At 41.1% G+C, this 9,950-nt stretch overlaps 2 protein-coding genes across 3 annotated transcripts in view; one reads left to right on the top strand and one right to left on the bottom strand.

The window, feature by feature from the left end:
- The window catches only part of clpb (ClpB family mitochondrial disaggregase), a 520,737-nt gene that overhangs the window by 236,159 nt on the left and 274,628 nt on the right, over positions 1-9,950 (bottom strand). The gene's annotated exons all lie outside the window — the stretch shown is intronic.
- The window catches only part of pde2a (phosphodiesterase 2A), a 176,749-nt gene that overhangs the window by 61,835 nt on the left and 104,964 nt on the right, over positions 1-9,950 (top strand). The window lies entirely within an intron of this gene.

Genomic DNA, 9,950 nt, shown 5'->3' with positions numbered 1-9,950 from the left:
GACAGTGCCTTTTTTTCAATGGCAGATGAGCCCTGTGCACCGTAGTCTCTGTTCACTTGTGGTGTGCTTGTTTGCACGTGTGTGTGGGTGTGTGTCTGTGTGTCTGTGTTTGTTTTAGGCTAACAGTTAAATTGCCGCTGTTTGTTCTTGCGTCCCCAGTTCAACAAGCCTCGTGTTGTTTCATCTTTCCTACTCCCCCCTGCATCCTGTCGTCCCTACTGCTCCTTATTTTGCATTTGTATGATTTATGACACGCAGATGCATAAAATCTAAAATTGCTACCCTCTGTTATATTCACATGTCCCGTCAAGCATAGTGTTGGGAGTGAAATTAAAAAAAAGAAAAAAAGAAAGAAAGTTTGATTGGCTGCCAGTGTTGACATGTTGTGCTCAGATTCAATTACCTAGATATATGCTCACAGGGGTGCAGGTGCATGTGCAGTGTCACACACGCGGGTTAGGTGATAGACATAAAGAAATGCTTTATCTGTGTCTGTGTTTCTGAGAACAAAGACGTGTTGGACACCTAAACATCCACTTTTTGTCCACATGTTGCTTCATGTAAAAAACATTACTACCTTTTGTGTGTTTCACTGCAGCGACGTACTTCTTTTATTCTTGCGGCTTTCATTCGTACACACCTGCCTGCAGGTACGGTATATGTGTATCTGCCTTTACGCTGCCAATGCATTTGTGCGTCAGATGTCCACGTACGTGTTTCCGCACTCAGGTCACATGGCTGAAAGTCCTGTCCAACTGCATTCCTCCCTTACAGCCTGTTTGTTTGTTAATGGTTAGTTGTCGTCACCCGTACTGTAATTCCTTGTGTGATTTGGTCTGGAGGAAGCGTAACGCCCTGCAGGAGGACGACCTGAAGCGTCACAGTTGCTACAGGTTACAAATGTGCATTTTAAAGGGAGAGAAAGTCTTTGCATTCATTTTCTTGAGTGCAGTTTTGTCCACAATAAAGTATTTTTGTCACACCATGGATCTTACAGTACTCTGGATGGCAGATAAGTAGGAGCTGGAGGGGTGGAGGGTGATTAAGAAGAACCTCAGTGTTCGTATCTCTGCTGTCATGCATGAGATTTGTGAGTTTATACAGTAATAGAGTAAAATGCATTCAGTTATATGCTGGCTTGTAGGTGCCTGCGAGACAGTGGGGCAGTAAAAGCAGCAGACTCATCTCTCCTCAGTCTCCAGTGAAACAGATGTGAGGATTAGTTCATCAGGGAATCGTTTGATGTTTAACAAAATAATTATTTTCGTGGATTCTTCTCACTCTCCACTCCACTGGGTGTCTGGGTGTCAATACAAATGATTATTATTATCATTTTGGCTTCATAGATGTTTACACTCACACAAACATGCTTCACTCCAAAGTCTCTGAAGTGTTTACGTACACGTCTGCGAGCTCTGTGACTTTCACCAAGTGCGTGCAGAAGCAACACTTTGGGCAGGTGTGTTCATTCACCTTTCTCCTCCAGCTCCCAGTTATCCGCTATCCTTGTCATTTTCTCATTTCTCTGCACAGATGTTTCCACGGTTTCTTCTCATTTAGCCAAAGATGATGGGCACGAGTTAAAAGCAGGGGAAAATTCTGCACTGAATGTTAAGGTGGAAGAAAAAAAAAGCCCATTTGAATTAAAGAGGAAAAAAAACCCCTTTAATTATTTCTGTGTGTGCGTGAGGGGATTTGAGTGCGTGTCCCAGAACTCCATACACGAGCTCCCCTGATAGCTTGACCTTAATGACATGAAAGTGGTTCTGCTGAATTGAGTAGGTTTAGCCCACTGGGGTTTTGCATTGTATGGTGTTATAATTGTCAGTTTGGGGAGCGAGGGTTAGACTCTATGCTCTGACCTCACCGCTGGAAGAGAAAGCTTTCTTATGGGGATTAAAACATGACTATTGCATTAGTTGCACTGGGCATGTATCTGCTTGCTCTATGTGAGCGTGCCTGCCCTTGAGATAAAAGTGTTAATCTGATCTGACGACAAAAGTTTAAGAAAACCATTTTACTTGTTGCTCGCGTAATGTGAACTATTTTATACATTTTTACGTATTCATACAGTCTGATCTAGTGGTTGTGGGCAGATCCAGGTGTTCACTGTTCATTTGCATACATGCAAAACAATAAGACATAGAGCTGAGCTCGCGGTAAAGCTACTGACGCACTGCTCTTTCACTATTAGTTAAAATAGCTTGTCTTATCTCTTTATTTTAAGCTTAGCTTGTACTCCAAAAAGGTATTTTTAATCTTGAATCCTCTTTTGGAACCAGTAGAAGGAATCACTGAAAAAAAAAATCCATCCACAGTAGCCAGAGTCTGATGCAAAAAGTCGCTAATATCCCGCTAATATCAAGCATTTTCCTTTTGAAAGGAGACATGAGGAAGCAGCACTGTTACCCTTAAGCAACTGATGTGGCCTTTTCAGCCTCGTGTGAAACCTCCAGAGTGTATTTCTTCTTGTCTGACTTGATTTTATCCTCAATAATATACCACCGATGCGACGTGGGGCTGTAAGCAGCGAACCTGGAGCTTTATATTCAGCGGATTCATCCAAATACACACACCGCTGATCCCATTGTTGTTGATCAGGCAATTGAAACAAATCGCCTCAACTGGTCACAGAAGACCAGTGACCTGTGTGTGTGTGTGTGTGTGTGTGTCGCTGAACTGCATGTGAGGTGGTGTGGGTGTGCCACTGCATGGAAGGTGGATTGTCAGTCACCTCGCAGCGGCAGATAACCTCGAATTACATGACGACTCAAGTTACTCACGAGCATTGTAGTGAGAATATTTTAAAGTGCTCTTCATATAGATGATGGCAGAGCACAGAGTGCGTGGCTCATCGCCTGCGTGCCTGCATCTAAATTATACCTCATTTAAATACTTTAAATGCAAAGTCTGCAATAATGCATTAAATGTACCTCACAGTTACAAATCCAGACATATATAAAGCTGTGCCACAAATAAGGAGACTGCATCATTTTACATGATGGGAAGGACGTTTACATGCAGCAGAAACCACATGGAGATCAAATTACTTCTGGAGGATGATTTGCTTGCTATGTGTGTCTTGTACATAATATTGTGGAGCTCCACATACTCGCAGTCTTACAGTTAATATCCAGCACGTATGAGCTTCTGCTCTCGGTTTTATTGCGCTGATCGATTGTGGCACAACTGAAACTATGGGGAGCAGGATTCATGAGGTTTTCCAATTCCCGACGCAGTATTTCGATTCCAAACCTCGAGGGACTCTGTAATAACAGGTAGGTGTGTCATGCATGAGCAGTGGCTGCAGCGGCGGAGAATGTGCAGTGAGGTGACAGCCTCAATCGATTGCCCGTTCGGTGAAGGCAGCAGGCAAGCTTGGTGGCTCATTAACTGATGTAGACAGCGGTGCTCGGTGAGCTTGTTGCGTGATTGCCTGTGGACTTTGTTTCACTGTCTGTAAATGTTTTGGAAAAGTACAGTATTGGACCAGACAACAATAGTTTGCTTTAAATATTAGGATTCTGTGTATGCCGTGCTCTCTGCTGGGAAAGAAACTTTTCAGTGAACTTTACTCTTATGGACGTCCATTTTTCAATTTGATTGTGTTGTGCACAGAGCAGCACCAACCTGTGCATGATCAAAAACAGAAACCCTCCTTGTAGCAGAATTACTGAACCCGAGGCTCAGAGTAAACACGAAGCAATAATAAGCTGTTTAATTAAATCAAACTCAGCAGATATTCATTTGTACAGCCTGTGTTGTTCTGCTTTGATGTTTTAGTCAAGGACAGTTTCAGTTTGTTTGCAGATCAAACTTCGTAGTGTGTGTTATACTGTATAGCCTAAAGGGAAAATACACCACATTTCTTTTTATTGCCTTTTTGCAGGTGTCAGTTTGAAGTTTACACACTATCATTCTGTATCAGTCATGTCATTCGTAGGTTTCATTGCAGCAATCTTAAAACATTCATCTTTGCCTAGCCCCAAGAGGAAGGTTACCTGCTTTGGTTGTAATAATTTGCACTGACAGTCTTTTACTCTTATGCAAATGAAAGAATCCAAAAGTCATTAAGAGAACTGATGAAATGTTTTAATTAAAGGTGCCTGATGATGTGAGCCACAACTACAGTAAGTTGTGCAGTGCTCAAAACACTTAAATCACACCAGAAGCTGATCAATTAAATAAACAGGTTAAAAATCAACATTAAAAACCGATCTGACTTGGATGCACTTCGGACGGCATCTGGAAATGCTCCTGATGGGATGGTGGATGGTGTCCTTGGGGATCTCCTTCCAGACATGGATCAGGGTATGAGTTAGCTCCTGATCAGTCTGTGGTGCTATCTGTTGGTGTCAGGTGCACCAATGTAAAAACTCCCTGAAGTTCTCATTAGATTCAGGTCTGGGACAAATCAGGGCCAGACAATGGCATCAGTGCCTCCATCATTCAGCGCATTGTCCTGCACCAGGAGGAACCCACCGCTAGCGTAAGGTGTGACAATAGGTGAGGATTTAATCCTGCTAACAGTAATCAAGCTACAGCTGGCTAACACATGGAGGTCTGTGCGACCCTCCAAGGACGTGCCCTCCCATTCCATCGATGACCCACTGCCAAAACAGCTGGATGATGTTGCAGGTACCACTGTGGTCACCACGTTGTCTCCAGACTCTTCATGTCTGTCACATGAGCTCAGTGTGAATCTGCTCTCATCTGTGAAGAGAACAGGGCGTCAGTAGTGGACCTGTCAGTTCTGGTGTTCTCAGGCGAATGCCAGTCGAGCTACACGATGCTGGTCTGTGAGCACAGGTCCCACTAAAGGACCTCAGGCCATTGTGCCACCCTCATCGAGTCGGTATCTGACAGTTTGGTCAGAAACATGCACATGAGTAATCTGCTGGAGGTTATTTCGGGCTAGGTGATTGCCCTTCAACTGCCCTGTCCAGCTTTCCACGTGTAACAGCCCAACTCGGATATTTCTTCTACACTGTTGAGACAAATACACCTTTTTACATATGGATGTGCCATCCTGGAGGAGCTGGACTACCAGTATGGGCTGCAGGCATGATCTCATGCTACCAACACTGACGAGGAAAAAGCAAAAGAAGAGGAAAAACACTCAGGAGGCTTAAATAATAAGAAAAATTATCTATGGGCAGCAGCTGCGAGACCAAACAACTTTTTTGGTGTTGTGTTATTGTCGCCTCTCTGTTGCACCTGTTATCAGTTTCATTTGCTTCAAAGCAGGTGAAATGAACTCACAGTGTTTCGTGCTTTCTAACTGGACAGATTAACACTCCTGAAGTTTAGCTGTGTTATATTGTGATGATCAAATGTTCCCTAATATTTTTGAGCTTTGTTGTGAGTGCTATACTCTCATTTAATATAAGTGATTGTTTTCTTTTACATACTTACATTTTCAGTGGCTACAAATATCACAATACCTTTACTCTACAATTTTCACTAACAAAATCAACTTTTACTCATACTAAAACTTTAATAATAATGTATTTTTGTTTAGTAAGAATTAACCAGAGTATGTGGTTGAGGTATTTCTACCTACTTTACATAGTTTGGTTGTTTAGTGGCTCCCAGATGAAGATTTTGGAGCATGGTTGAATTTATGTATTTTTACTTAATGATGGTTGTTTGGAAACTTTATATTATTAAAAAGTAAAGTTGCTTTTTTTCTGCATTGTTAAGATAAAAGATTGTGCTTTTGCTTATTTGCCTTCTTGTCCTGCTGTGGTGGCATTTCTCCTGTAGCAGGGCTTTCTGTGGCTGACTGATGCAAATCCAGACAGAGGGGAGAGGGTGTTTTACTTTACAGGGGCACAGCAGTGTTGCATTACATGCTGTACGGTTCAAAGCAATGAGAAGAAATTGAAGTTCAGACCATCAGGCTTCGCCTGCCATGGCACTTTGAATTACACATTCTGATAAACGACCTCGGACACAAGGGCACCTTCACTCCACAACAAACCCTCTGCGTGCTGTATATATGCGTTGTGTGCGTGCGCATGTCAGGGTTAGCGCTTTTTCCTTGATAAATGGACTGTATTATTCAGAGCTGCTGAATTTTATCTCAAGTGGATCCCTGTGGGGCATTGAACAAGCTCTTTCTCCTTCTGCTTGCATGCGCGTGTTCACATTCCCACAGTCCGCTACTCTCACATATCTGCAGGTAAATATGCTGTAAGGCTGTATATTTGTTGTCCAGGCACCCTGCTGAGTTGCAAAACTCCAAAGAGTACGAGTAGGGATTCGAGCCCCCCCTTTCATTCAGACAGAAAGGTGATAATCACGACACGTTCTTTGTCAGCTGGCAATGTTGATATGACGAAAAACAAGGCAAGCGGCCACGAGAGCTTCCAAAGACTGCAGCCAAACACTACGAGGCCACAAAAACTGTTGCCGTGGACGGTTTTCATTAATCACATTCTTGCATTTTAATTGATTGTTTCGCCTCTAATAAGGTTAGAGATGAGATATAGTTGTTCTCTAATTGCGGGCTTGTTCCTCAGCTGCTCTTGTCCTCGTGTTGAAGTGCTTTGGACACTGACTCTGAACCCCAAACTGAGGGCTGTACTACGAAGCACAATTTCATCATATCCAGATAACTTCAGGGTTTTCTGTGCTATGAAGGCAGTTCACTTCTTACCAGGTACATTGCCATGGTAACTTAACCTGCTGTGGAGCAGGTTATGTTGGAAGCTCCATCCAGGGAAATGTCGTGGCCTAGAGTTATCAATAATGTCCAATGTTAGCATCAGGAAAAAACAGGGATGCTATTAGCACGAATATGTGATCCTAAAATACCTTGGACCTTATTATTAAATTTGCACATAGAATAAATTCTGTTTTATATTTATTATTTACTCAGACTACAGCTGAAAGAATAAAAACTAAGCCCATCTTTTAAATATTACATTTATGAAAAACTCAGTCATAATCCATCTGATTTTCCTGTGTCCTTGCGAGAGAGCTATGATATTGATAAGTCTGTAAACTTGCACATTCATTATTTTTGCTGGCTTTTCTTCCAGGTTTCATGTTAATGTGCAGGGAAAACACTGAGCTAACTTAATGAGTTGATAACCAGCTTTATGTGACTGATGCTACAGTGGGGTAAAGAGACTCCTGTATGATACCCTGGGGATGCTGAACTTTTGTTGTTGTTCATTTCTGGGCATTTATTTAATATAATTTATTTAATGTAGAAATTAAGGTAGGCAGAGATGAGGGGAGACTGCCTTGCAAGAAATGGTCTTAAAATAAAAATAAACTATAATGTTATTGTAATATAACATGTATTTTTTTCCTGCAGTGAACATGACATTTTTTCTTATTGTCCCTCCAGTTTGTAACCTGTGGTCACTCACTGGGTTTTAACTAAACAGAGCCGTTATTACATTGATTACCAGCCACAGGTCTTGTGTTTTAGAAACTGTGGGTTTTGTTGCCTGTGAACAACAGTTTTGTAATTGGACCACTCATACATATAAACATGAATTAGTTTAGCAAAATATTAAATTAATTAGGAATAAATTAATTTTCACAAAGCTTTTAACAGCAAACCTGTCCACACCAATAAAAAAAATTGTAAATATGACATGAAAGTAAAAATTGTGTCTTAATTATTTCTTCACCTCTGCCCCGACAAGAACAAAAAGGAAACAGAGAAGAACTTTGATTTATTCAGCACACAAAAATGCTCCCCAGGGCTCCATAGACATGACTCATACCCGTGGATTCATTAGCCAGTGATCAAGAGAGAAGCATGTAATCCACGCTGCTTCTCGCTTCCTCAGATTTTGGTATATGACATCGTTTGCTGCTTCTTAAAGCTCTCTAGCTCTCATGTGTAAAGAAATGGTATATTCACCCAGTGAGATGTCAGTTTAAATTGTATGCCTGTTAAGAAGAAATGATCTATTTGCCTTTTGCAAAACCCACTTTGCAGTAACTGACCCCTCTCTGAAGCTAATTCGTCTGTGGCCTTGCCACAGTACAACAAGAAAAGTGAAATTGTGAGGTGGCTTTATCTGCCTCCAGGCGCATTCACCACTTTGAGCAAAACAGAAGAAAGAAACAAGCGGTGAGTCATCATTCACCTCATGTAGGCAGAAAGGATATAGAGAAGTTGTTCTGCAACTCTTTCTTAAAGTGATCCTCTACCCAGAAACTCTTTAAGCAAGTACAGCAACAGATACACCTTTGCAGGCTTTCATGGTGCAAGCTGATGTTAGTCGGAGTTTAATTCAATTCAGTCCAAGGTGCTTTGCATTGTGAGGTAAAGATCATACAATATTTAAGAGGGAGTCCCAGTAATCTGATGATCCACAGTGAGCAAGCAGAGGGTGATGGTGGGAAAAAAGAACTCAGTTTTCATAGGAAGAGACTTTTAAAAGTAAGAGAAAAAAAAGCCTAAAAACCAACAACAAACAGGAGAAAATACAAGCTATGGGAGAGGATAGAAAACAGTTAATGGTCTGCCATAGTGGCCCCACAGTATGCACATGGCGAGTGAAAAACTAGGGAGTGGAGGAAAAAGTTCGGCGCATCACGCCATGTCCTTAATAGCCTGAGTCTGCAGCTCCATAACTAAGGGAGGTTTGTGACCTCGGTCAAAATGGAAGGTTTTTAGCCTCATTTGCTACTTTAATGATAAAAAACCAACTATGTGTTGCTTAAGGTTGCAGGAAAGATCTGGCAGTAACGATATTTTAATGTCAGTTTCTTCAGATTTCTGACTGGCACATTATTAATAATATAACTACACACAGAAAGCTATAAGGGCATGTTCGGGTGTGTTCGGTCAGTCCAGAGTTTGGTAATGAGCTGCAGTCGGTGTTTTTGCTGCATGTCTGAAAAAATATAAGTCATGAAAAGTTAAAAGGTGGACGTACACATGCCTCATCGTCGGGGTAGTCTGCAAGGAGAATCCAATTAACATTTCAACATCAACAAAAACTTAAGGAACTGGTCTCAGTAAAACTTCAGGTGATTTTAAAGTAGTTACTCCAGGCTGCAAATGTTTGAATTGTATTATCCTTGTTTCAGGCAGCAGGCAAAGAGTTCTACTGACGTTTCAGGGTTTATTGGCCCTGAAGTTTATAAAATTTGGTCGTTTTTGTATTTTTATTCTTTATTGCCTGTATTTTAGTCTACTTAACTTGAGTTTATTCAACTCTGCTGGTTGTACTGCTTTCTTACTTCGCCAGGAATCTCTTGTAAAAGATATTTTTAATTTCAGGAGAGTCCTATTTTCCTGGTTAAATAAAGCTTAAATAAATAACATGAATTTCAGAGAATTATGAATCATTGTTTGGACGCTGTAAGTGTGAGATGAAGTGCAGCATAACAATACATTACCCTTCTTTCATCAAAGCACCAAAGCCATTTAGGCTTTATGGGATTTCGTAGCCAAAAGCTGCATGTGCGTCCATCACGACCACTACATTTTTCTTATTCTATTTTGCGGATGGCAAAGACATCCTGTAATATTATATAATGTAAATTTAGTTTACCAGGCAACCAAAAGCATGCATATATAAACATATGTCTCACCTTTTTCTATGCTTCTTGCTTCATCCCACTCGTGCCTATGCCTCATAAAAACAACCTTTTTTTTACTCAAGAACTGTTCGCTAGTTTATGAGCAACGGCATAAAATCCAAAACTTAAGGTGGGTGGCCTGCCCACGCTTCTTTTCCAAAAAAAAAAAAAAGTAGATGGTTTTCTGTTCATCTGGCATCACTGCAGTAGCTTAACGCCAGCGAGGCCAAGTTAGATAAGGATGTGAGTGCAGAGGCAGAAGAGAGCAGTATGAGTAATAGGTACTGAGAGGTGGATAGATAGATAGATAGATAGATAGATAGATAGATAGATAGATAGATAGATAGATAGATAGATAGATAGATAGATAGATAGATAGATAGATAGATAGA

The sequence above is a fragment of the Pundamilia nyererei genome, unplaced genomic scaffold, assembly GCF_000239375.1.
Source record: "Pundamilia nyererei isolate P.nyererei 1_Seehausen unplaced genomic scaffold, PunNye1.0 scaffold00185, whole genome shotgun sequence".
Classification (NCBI taxonomy): Eukaryota; Metazoa; Chordata; class Actinopteri; order Cichliformes; family Cichlidae; genus Pundamilia; species Pundamilia nyererei.
This window is presented reverse-complemented; position numbering and strand designations above follow the sequence as displayed.